The following is a 12,354-nucleotide window of genomic DNA, read 5'->3' as shown; positions in this document are numbered from 1 at the left end:
AAAATCTGTGATGATTTAATGGAATAGTTTTATGGTGGAGTTATACTGGGCACTTTTTCTTTTTACATATTCCTTCCACTTCACTGGAGCTTTTATAAACAATGATATGACATTTTTAAGGGACTCAAGAGAATATGTGAGTTCTGCAGAGTCCTGCTCTTATGGAGTATAAATCCACAGGTGTTTAGTTGGAGAAGAGAAGCAACATGGATTATAATCATAGACAGTATGCATCCTAATATTAAGTAAACCCTCAAAATCTGTATTATAAGATAACAGTTATATGGATGTGATTAGGACCTTGATCTGTGTTCCCTGATTCCCTAGACCTTATGATCTCCATCAAAAGAATTCACATCTGGCACAAACAGTGTAGTATAGAATATAAAGATAGTTCATTAGAAAACTATGCATGCAAAACACATTCACAAAGAGCAGCCAATAGCCAAATAGACCATTGTCCTGACCTACACAGTAGTTTTTAGACTACTTTCCAAAGTTTCTAGAATAAGTAGCTTTTCTTGGGGGACTTTCTTATGTCTAGGTGACTGATAACCTGTTTAGATTTGTCCTTTCTGGAAGTGCCAAAAATGTGTCTTTGTTCTTCATCTGTAAACCTCCTGTTATATCGCCATCATATAAAATCCAGGCCTCCTTCAGCCTGGCTGCCACAGTTACTCATTTCTGTCATTTTGGAAAGTTAAGGATGTCAAATCTCTTCCCAAAACAAGAGATATGGCTTAGGTCCCATTCTTCTGACCAGCAATTAAAGTCCTGTTTTTTCCAATTTTCTTTTTTAAAACAGGCTCTAAACTATCTATGTGGGAAGGATCTATTCATAGTATCCCCCAAACCACCAAAGCACTAATAACCACCTAACATTGAGATATAATTCATAAAATTTATGCTAAAAATTATCAAATCCATACCATAAAATTGAGCCTTTAAAAGTTTGTGATTCAATGGTTTTCAGTACGTTTACATTTGGACAGCATCACCAGGAATTCATTCTAAAGATCTCCATCAGTCTACAAAGCTATCTCATGCCCATTCTCAGTACCTTTTAATGTTCCTTTCCCTCCACCAACTGATAATCTTCTTCCTGTCTCTATAGATGTATGTATTTTGAATAGTTCATGTAAGTGAAACTATACAGTACATATTTTCTGTAATTTTTTCTTTCAGTTAGTTTAATGCTTTCCAAGTTCATCCATATTGTATATTTGTATGATACTATATTACACTGACATATTGTTACCCCGGAAACTCAGTTTCTTTCCTTTTTTTTTTTTTTTTTTTTTTTTTTTTTTTTTTTTTTTTTTTTTTTTTTTTTTTGTATTCTTGGTCTCATTGGTAAAATCATTTGGCAATCATACTAGAGTTTGAGAGAAAAACAAGTTTAAGCAAGAGAGAAATCCCTGCAGCTACCAGGAGAAGAGAGATAGAGAAAAACTTATGCCTTTAAAGTCATTCATGGAAGGCAGAGGAAACAGTGAGAAAACCCAGCCTGTTGAGGAAAATGTGTTTAACAGTTCTGAGCTGTAGACCTGAGTTCAAAGAACATCCAGTCTCAGGCTCTTATGTCAGAGGGGTAAAGATTGCACCAGGATACACAATTAGAAATAGAGAGAGAAAGGTAGACAGATTAGTAAGAAGAAAAAAAAAAACGCAGTCCCAGGAATGGAAATGGGCTAGTGAAGTGAGAACCAGATCCCCCAAACCATCTTGCTACACAAAATATTGAACTTTATAGTCCCTCTAGCTCTCATGTGAAGTTCAAAGGTTCTTTTCTCACAAGCTCTTCTCATTAGATGAAGCATAGATAAGGGTTTCCAAGCTTCCTCTGCAGATTGGCTAGTCTATTTTGATCTTCGTGTTTCAGCTCAGTCTCGACTCTTCTACATACTCCTTTTGTTTATGCATTTATTACTTGACTTGGTCCCATTGTTTACCTGATATGCCTAACAACACCACAGACTTTCATTTATAAGATTCTATGTGGACTAAAATTTCAGTTCCTCTATGCCCTGAAGGGGAGCAGAAGCACTATTTTCTAGTGTTTAATTGCCCTGGGCAAAGTGAAGAAGATTTGAAGCACAGAAAAAAACAGCAAGAATTCAAAAAAGAGAAAGGCAATCTCCAAGAGACATGCACAATTAGTTTGACAAAGCTAAGATGAAATACAGATGTGTCATCTAAGAGAATACTATTTTTTTTTTGCAGACACAATTACTTTCAGTCCAAAACAAATCTTTTAATAATTACTTGTCCATGTGTTCATGTCTCCAACTAAACTCTTGCTACTTGCAGGCATAAGCTAAGATTATTTTTGATCCTTCTATCACACAGAGAAGCCTTCAGAAAATAAGTATTAAAGAAACATTGTTGCAAAGAATGGGTAATAACACTTATGCTTGCTTTTCTCGGAACAGAACAAATACTACAATACCTTCTATTAACTTCAATAGGCATGCCGTTGAGAGGTAATTACCAAAACTGAACCTGGAACATGAAATGCGTTCCCTGAGACCATCGGAAGTGAAAAAAGCAAAGAACCCCAAATCTCAGATGGGCTAAGATCTGTCTTACTTTTCATTTCTGTTGCTATTAGGAAGTATTCTGACAAAAGCAATTTCAACTCATAGTTCCAGGTGACAGCCCATTACTGTGGGAAAATCACAGTGAAAACTGCTAGAGACAACTGGTCACATATACTCATACTCACAAAGCAGAAAGAAATGAATTAATTCATAAATGCTAGCGTTCAGCTCCATTTTTTTCAAGTTTTTCCTAAACTTACAATGAATGCATCTTCCCACATAAACTAACGTAATTAAGATTATCCTTTACAAAATTTCTCAAAGATCCTATATGACTAGATTATGTCAGGTTAAAAATTAAAACTAGTCACACAATGCAAAAAAATGTTGGTTCATATCTCCATAAATATTGTTGGGCTTACAGCGGAGATAAGGGTAATTGGCTGGGCGTGGTGGTAGTATATGCCCTTAATTCCAGTACTCTGGAGGCAGAGACAGCCATATCTATGAGCCTGAGGCCATCCTGCTCTACATAGCTAGTTCAGGATAGTCAGGGTTACCCAGAAAAACTACTTATAAATTGATTTTTGATTAGTTTTTCAATTAAAACTATGTGATTTTTATCATTGTTCTCTTGATCATTCATACTATATTTCTAACAAACCTTAATATATTTAATATAGTGCTCTTTACCCTCTATACCCCAATTGCAGCAGAGAATTTGTACATTACATAAGAAAATTTAACCCTTTTTCACAAATTGTCTCTTTCTTCCTTCCTTCCTTCCTTTCTTCCTTTCTTTCTTTCTTTCTTTCTTTCTTTCTTTGTTTCTCTCTTCCTTTCTTTCTTTAACAAGACAAGTTTCATAGAGCTTTTGAAAGATAAAAACAGTTGGAAAAAGTTAACACATGCTGGCAAAGAAAACCACAAGGCTGGTATTAGTGAGGCCACTGTGTATGCAGCAGTGCTATATATATATATATATATATATATATATATATATATGATTTGCTGCTCTTGGCACATAGAAAACAAAATGAATTGTGACTATTGACTCCACAGAACATGGCTTCCAAGTGATTATCAGAGTTAGCACTTCTATTGCATGAAAAATGAAGGAGAAAACACTCAGTACTACCATTGCTTATCCTGTCTCTCAGCCTGGTTTTTGCTAGGTTGATGCATCATGATCCAAACATTACCTTACAAAGGGTCCATAATGTGTAGAATTCTACTCAAGATATGTTTTTATTTAGTTACCTAACAAAAAACCTACAGCCTTGATTTTACTATTTTTGTGAAAGCATTTTAAAATGTAAGCATTTATCTACCTTTCCTTTGCTTCTACTGAGGCTACTTGAAACAACTAAAACTCAATTTATTTTCTCCTTGCATTCTTCCAAAAACAGAGTCTAAGACAAAAATTCAGATAGATTTGAAAGGGATAGAGAACAAGACAATCGGGTGGGAAGGTAACACAGTGGAAAGATACAATTCACAGTTGAGCCAACCACAGAAATAGGTATTGGACCTAAATCCTATTAATTTGAAAACTCTTTGAAACACCACACCACAGAACCACTCTACCAGAGATGGAATAGTATATTGATACCTTGAGTCTCACAAGCCAGTGATTAAGAGTTCTTTTAGTCTATCTCATGCAAGCACAGAGAGAAAAATTCTGTCAAATGGAAGTTATCTGTGCCACATAGAAATGAGAGAATCTAGGAATCATCAGCAGGATTCTGATAGCATCTGTATCCAACATCACTGTCCATCGTAATTCAGAGTGTTTGTCCAAACAAGAGCCTGGGTGGTCACACTGAGAAGAATAGTTTTGACTAACTGATATTAAGTGAGAGTCTACCTATGGTCCAGGAAAGCAGAATAGAGGGAAGAGAGTACGAACAACACAGCTTGTAAATCCTCAGTGCCCACTTCAGCCTAAGCTAGGCATCAGCCTTCAGGCATGATCTGTAATCATCGCAGCACAGTAAACTAATATGGACACATGCTCATGTACTCAGAACAATCACAGTTTGTTCTCAGTCCCAGTGCAATTACTACTATCATAGCCTTTTCATGCTGTATGGTATTAAAAGTTTCAAAATAAATTCTGTTTTCCCTACAAACAATCTGTTTAAATAAGAAAAAACAAGGGCTAGAATAGTCAAGAGATTATTCTAAGTTTACCCATATTAAGAGCTGAGTCAGAATTTAAATCCATATCCTCCTTATTCTGAAGCCTGTCTTTTTAATAGTAGGTTGTATTTGCTCAAATTTATCTTCAGGATATGTATTTATGAGTTCTATTCACCTATATCAAGCAGACCTAAAATTATTTATTGATCTGTTAGCAACACACACAATTATAGCTATCCTTGCTAACGTGACATCACTGAGGGCTTGTAGCCATAATAATAAAAAATAGTACTCACACCAACAGTACTAATTTGCCCCGCTAATCCAAATCAGGGAGAATGGTCTCTGGTGGGAATACAAACCATGCACATCAGCATGGCCCTCTGCTATAGCACAGGCCACAGACACCATCATAGACCTCTATAGCACAGGCCACGGACATCAACACGGCTTCAGGCATCAGCACAGACCAGCAACATCTACCTGGCAATTGGTGGTAACATAGGTCATAGACATCATCATGATCCCCAGCTGCAAAAAGATAATAGACCCAGATGTGGTTCTCTGCAGCAGCATAGACCACAGACATCAACATGTTCTCAGGTAGCAGCACAGGGCATTCACATCAACATGACCTCAAGCAGCAATCTGTACCATGGACACTAATATGATTTCCTGTGTTAGCACAGGCTACAGATGTTTACCTGGCCTCTGACAGTAGCATGGACATCCTCATGATCTTCAGTGACACCCACATGAACCCTTGGCCTCAACATGGCCTGGAGCAGAAGACCAAAGATACCAACATGACCTCCAGGCTCAGCATGAACCATAGAGGTCTTTTGAAGAGGTCTAATCGAGAAAAATGATCTTCAACGCAGACAACACATGACCTTCAGAAGCTCAAGGGTGCTGTGTACCACTTGTTGGTTCTACTCAGCAAGGCCATGCCCCTTGTCCACAGCAGCCTTCTCTCACATCAGTTACCACCATCATGTCTTTAGTTCCAACTGTCTTCACTGTGCACTCACCACTCCCAAGATTCCTCCATCTTTCATACCTATCCATGGCATATTTGCTTATCATAAGGGCACTGAAAATTACATGTGTCACACAGTATATTTTTTCACCCAAACAGCTTTACGTGCAAATATTTATTGCAGTGAGTCATTGGCCTGGTTCAAAGTTCTGGTTTCTGAAACACTATAAATATGGGACTATTGTTGAGACTTGTCTCCAGCTGTTGCCCAGAATCAGGGTGGTGTGTCTCTCAAATTCTCCAGAGCTCCAAAGCAGTTCTGGTGGTCTCAGACATCTTTGTTTTATTCACATCCAGTCAACTTTTTCATATTTAAACACATATTATATTTTGAAAGACATACTATATAATATTCAGAATACACTATTTATACTCTCAGTAATAAACTACATCTGAAATAAACACATCTGAAAAATGGGGGCACAGCAAAAACTATATCATACACTACTTTCTCACTTATAAGTAAAAAACTACCATTTACTAGAATACCACAAAATACCATTTTAACAAGAATGTATGTGAAAGACCTTAGCATTGAATGCACCAACATGTCACAGAACAGCTGACTCTCACTAATTGCATTCATTGCCACTTCCCAAACAGCTGTGTAGAGCAACATGAAATAATTTTTTTGTTGCTTGCGATCATCTTGATTTTTACCCTTACAAACTGTGATGGTTAGTCTTGGTTGTTAATTTGATTCTGTCTGGAATTAATTAGAACTCAAATTAACTCTGGGCACGCCTGTAAAAGTTTTTTCTTCTTAAATCATTTTCAGTGAAAAGACCCACTTTAAACTTGGATTTTTGAGGTAGGATGAAAAACCTTTAATACAGATCTTTTAAAGTGGGAAGGTCCACCTTTAATCTGGGTTACAAATGCTGCTGGGAGCCTATGAAAGAGACACAGAAGGAAGTTCTCTCTTTTTGTCTGCTAGCTCTCATTCTCAATAGTAAAAATTCCTTCACTGCCATTAGAGCCCACTTCTTCAGGATTCTAGTACATATGGAAGACAAACTTACACATCCAGCCTTATAGAATAAACAGCTACTAGATTCTGAAGTCTTTTGTTAGCAGGCAGCCATTGTTGGATTAGCTGGACCACAGCCTGTAAGCTATTCTAATAAGTCTCCTTTTTATTTTCTATATACAGACATAGATTCATTTTAAATTCTGTTCCTCTTGAAAACCCTGATTAATATGTTAACACAAGTGAAACCTGACATGTTAAAATACCATGTAATTAGAAAATATCTCCATAGGATTTTTAGACAATATTACTTCATTAAACAGTCCTTGAGTAATACCGTTCACTCTACCAAGTTTTCTTATTATGAGTCTTGGCTTCACAATAATCAAAGACTTTAAACTAATAAACCCTTCATCTCACAACTAAATTATCTTCATCTACATGTAACCCTTAAACTTCTATGTCTTTTTCAACTATAGCTTACCAAAATTCATTATTTTAAAAATTTATGATCATTAAAAGTACAGTTTTAATGACCATAATCCTGTAAGTTGGGAGGCAAGAGGATGAAAAGTTTGAAGACAGGCTAAAGTACATAGAGACCCTGAACAGAAGGAAAATACCTAGAAAATAGGAGATAAAGGGACTAGAACTAGCTCTGTGACAAGTCGTTTTTTTTTTTTTTTTTTTACATTTATTTATTTGTGGTGTGGAGGGGGTGGTTGGCAACTTCTAGGAATCTGTTTTCTCCCTTCTCACAAGTGGTTCTGGGATTGAACTCAGGATGTCAGGTTTATACAGCAAGTAACTTTACCTATTGTTGCTGGCAGTTGTTAATGTTGCTGTTGCTTCTGTTGTTGTTCTTGTGTTGTTGTTGTTCTGAGGCAGGATTTTAATATTTTGCCTAGGCTGACAATCCTACCTCAGTTTCTCAGTAGCAAGATTAAGAAAATATATAATGATATAATTATATATAGCTTTAAGAATAATTTTTACAGTTAATATTGCATGTTGCTCTTTTGTCTGTTAATGTAATTAGCATGTCTTATACAATTGCCTGAACAACCATGTTTGAATATTCTGTTACTACTCATATTTCAATGACAAAGGCTGACAGCTGTGATTGTCTCAAAGTCTGGCAAATGAACATCATAATGGGACTAGTTGATGGCAGAAGGCAGAATATTTTGTCAATGACAAAACTGCCTATATTCTGAACTGCATACTTGATCTATATATTACTTTTGTAGGTAAAAATCAAAAGTCTTTTAAAAAATAGAGCTTTAAATCTAGACGTGATTGGGAAAAGTAGCTCCTAAAACTATTCAAACATCTGCCTCAAAAAAATCACATAAAATCAAAAAGAATATATTGTATTTCCCTTCTTTCTTCATTATATTGCTTTCTATCATGATCTATACCATTCAATTTTCTTCAGCATTTAGATAACAACAAAAATACTTGAAATTAAGTACATAAAACAACCTGCCAGCAACAACCATTAACCAATGACTTATACCATGTCTGTCAAGATCATTCTCTTCACCACCATAAGTTATTCTGTTTCTCATTTTATTCAATTCAGCAACTTCTACAACATTATAATGTTCTAATTGCACCAACATGACCAACTCCAGGAAAACTCCTAATAATCCCTCAGATGATTGGATTTGACCCCCTATAATTTGGTCACACTAGTATAGTCAAATACCACTCAAACCCCAAACTAATAACTAAAGTATAATTAATTCCTTTAAAAGTCCACCAAAACATTATTACTGATAATTATCTCCTTCTATAATTTTTATGTGATTTCTAAACAATGACCAACTGTACAAAATAATCTTTGCTCTTCATCTACAGAAACATTACTGACCAATATTTGAAAAACTTGCCCTTCATCAAAACTATTAACTACACACTCACTGATTTACCCTCATTGTCTAATATTTCAGCATTATGAAAATTTGGTTTCCTGATCACCATCTGATTAATCCTGAAAATAATCCCTGGCAATTCACTGTATGTGTAACACACACAAAAATGGCATCTATTATGCATATATGGCTAAAAGGTCAGCTATAACTGAATCATTCGATATTGTCATACACAGTGCAACTTTTAAAATTTTTTGTCTATTCATTTTTTCATGCAGGACAAAGACTGTACTATGGTTTGTATACATTTCTATAAGCTGAAAGCCCTAGAATTATATTCAGTATATCAGTTATAGTGGAAGCTTTTATAGGCTATGTCTTACTGTGATGGCAAATATTCCTTTCAGGAGCAACTGTTACTACAAATCTCAGATCAGCTGCCTCTTACATCCCCTGTACATGTAGTCAAGCAGCTCTGGGGATTATCAATTAATAAGATTCCTTCACACTCTTCTTTGCCTTTCATTTTATTTTTCCATTTATTATCACAGTCATGATAATTACTCATCTTCTATGCATGCATGAAACAATATGGTTTAATGAAATAACCCATTATAAATAAGTTCCAATATAAACAAAACTTCATTCTATCCTTTGAAAGGACTAAGCTCAGACAAGGCTGACTCCATTACAGGATGCCAACTGAGAGTTTAGTTTGGAAGACTAGGCCTAAGTATCCCAGAATTGAGAACCTGGATCCAGGAACCTGTGGTCAGCAAACCACAGTAGTGGGCAGCCAATCCTAGGACATCTTGTCATCCACCCTGAATTAAGAATAGGTAGCTAGAATGAGAAAGTATCCCCTCAGTAAATCTCCATAGCCTAACCAACTGCAGAATCAGCCAGACTCCTAGAAATAGAGCTAACCAATTAAGATAAAAGGGCACATACCCCTCCCTGGAATTCCCCTAACTGACAATAAAAGCTAGGCCTGCAAGTCCACTAGGGGGTATCCATTCCTGAATGGAGAAAACTGTGAATGCAGGAAATTCAGGTGGCGCATGCCTTTAAACCCAGCACTTGGGAGGCAGAGACAGGCAGATTTCTGAGTTCGAGGCCAGCCTGGTCTACAGAATGAGTTCCAGGACAGCCAGGACTACACAGAGAAACCCTGTCTCAAAACGAAAAAAACAAACAAACAAAAAGAAATTCAGGTAAATAAAAACTCTTTGCTTTTGCATACTATTTGAGTTTGGGGTATCATTCTCAGCAAATTCTTGAACACTTATACCTTGGTTAAACTATTAAAGGTATTTTGGACCTCTTATTTTTAATTTTCTCCCCACTCCCACCAGTATTATTCTCTCCTGATCTTTTATGAAAATCAGATAATTATACTTCTGCCAATTCTCTTGAGATTAAACCATAATTTTCTTTTGCTAATATAACCTTACACTCGATTTACAACATATTTTATTATTTTATTTTTCATAAAAAAAACTATACTTTTACATTCCATATATAATTTTCTACAACCAAAGGCTGTGTTGGACAGAACCCAGAACCTTTTGCCTGCGAGTAGGTAAGTGCGTTATCACTAAAATTCATCCTCAGTCCAATATGCTACAATAAATTAATAAACAAGGACTTGCATTGAACAAGTTAAGCAGTTGAAGATGCTTTTGGGGTATTGAGATAGCATTCAATTGGAGAACTTCAGTACTCCTCAGAACACACACACACACACAAAGTACATGCTTTTCATTAGCTGTGGGAAGCGGCTCTGCTCTCACCATTACAAGGTGGCACTTGGCATAGGCATTGCTTGAGAGAAAAGATAACTCCATATATGGAGTTGTATGCACTGAGAGGTGTGGTTACCCGATCACCCCACCTCACATCATTGAGAATGGCCAATCTCCAGTGACTTCGTGGCAGCTGCTGATAGGATGAAGGCAATGCTTATAAGGGGCTGTGGGAGCTGGGAAAGAAGAAAAGAGGAGAGAGAGAGAGAGAGAGAGAGAGAGAGAGAGAGAGAGAGAGAGAGAAAGAAGCTCGCTGTACAGGAATAGCTAAATAAACCGCTTGAAGAAGAACACGGTTGCCATTGCCTTATTCCGCTGGTTGGATGTGGATATCAATAAGTGGTGCCGAAACCCGGGAATCACCGAAACCTCTCAGGACGTGTTCAGAATTTCTTGTGGCTTCAGGACAGTTGACTGGGTAAGTTCCCAGGTAAGTGGGACAAGTTAGGTTCTCGGGTAGGAGACAAGATAGGTTCCCAGGTAAGTGGGACAAGTTAAGTTCTCGGGTAGGAGACAAGATAGGTTCCCAGTATTGGGATGAGTTGGAAATGACAGTTGAAAGTGACAGTTGAAAGTGAAAGTAGGTTCTTGGTTAGTGGAACAAGTCAGGCTCTTGGAAGAGACTATAAAGTTCCCAGGTAAGTGGGACAAGGATAAGTTCTCAGTTTAGAGACTATAAAGTTCCCGGTTTTGGGACAAGTTAAGCAGAAAAATTGAAAGGAGTAGAGCTTAAGAAGGCTACTTTGGAAAAGTTCTTACAGGCCGTGGATGAGGTTTCGGTTTCGGGGAGGATCTTCAGATGGCCAAGATACGAAGGGTCCAAGAATGATAATGTTAATTGATTTAACTTTTAAAATGGGTGTGATTTTGAGTTGTATAATTATATTTTTCCTCTGGACAAAAGGTCAATGTAAAGGTTTTTCTGGTTACTGGCTTAAGGAAAGGCTAATTTGAGAAAAAAGGTTTTTCTATGAGTTTTTTGATGAGGTCATTAAGGTAGTAGTTATATCTTCCAGAATTATATGAATCAGATATGACAGAGGTAGGCCTCCAGAAGACTAGATTCCAGAGAATCAAACAAAATAATTATCTTGATACTAAAATTTGTTTTGAGATTTGTAAGAGGTAAAATTGATTACACAGCTATAATCTACTGGTAGAAATCTGTATAATTGTTACTAAGCTGATGTAAATTCAAGGATTTCATTGGTACAAGGCTTGCACGGGCCTGCTTAACACCTGGCCAATATTTAGATTGGAAAGCCTATTTCATAGACTATTCAGCTGAATATGTGGCTCAAAATCAGGCGGCCGGACAGCAACAATGGGATCAGGACATGCTTTTAGGACAAGGTAGATGGACCATCTTGAATATCAGAGAGAAAAAGGGTTTTGAAAATCAGTTGTTCTCTCTCTGGGTTGTGTCAGCAAAAAAGAATGAAAAGGCTGTTTCAGAGCTCTCCTAGGAACAAGAGAAAATTCAGGAGACGTCTTGAGTTTCTCTCTTCCACAGGAGAAATCCTTAGTTCTGCTTTCTTTGTTTATTGTCTTATCCTTGGTGCACCAATGTCCACGTGTGTCAATTGTTGTTTGAATGATTTGTGGTCTATGTTTTATGGTGTTCTATGTTTCAGGTTCAAAAGAAAAGATCGTTAAAACTGCTTGATCCAGCCTTTGATCTAGTTTACCTTGGTTTGAAAGGCAGTCTTAATATGCACAGCAGAGGTTGATAAGTTACCCTACACCTGTAGCTAAGAGTCGAGCTGAGCTGGAAAAACCTTTCCAGGAACTGATTGTCAGCATAAGCTGCTTTTAAAAGGCCCAGCAGCTTTTTGGCTTCTATGATAAAGAAGAGTTGTTTTTCTTAGAAAAATCTCAGTGACAGGGTGGTTTTCTCCTGAAATTACAGCTAGAAAGACAAAAAAATTTTGTTTGGTCTAAATATGAGGGAAATAGGAGGACCTTTATCTAATGCAGGGCT

Source organism: Arvicanthis niloticus, chromosome 9 (assembly GCF_011762505.2).
Source record: "Arvicanthis niloticus isolate mArvNil1 chromosome 9, mArvNil1.pat.X, whole genome shotgun sequence".
Taxonomy (NCBI): domain Eukaryota; kingdom Metazoa; phylum Chordata; class Mammalia; order Rodentia; family Muridae; genus Arvicanthis; species Arvicanthis niloticus.
Note: the sequence above shows the minus strand (reverse complement) of the source record.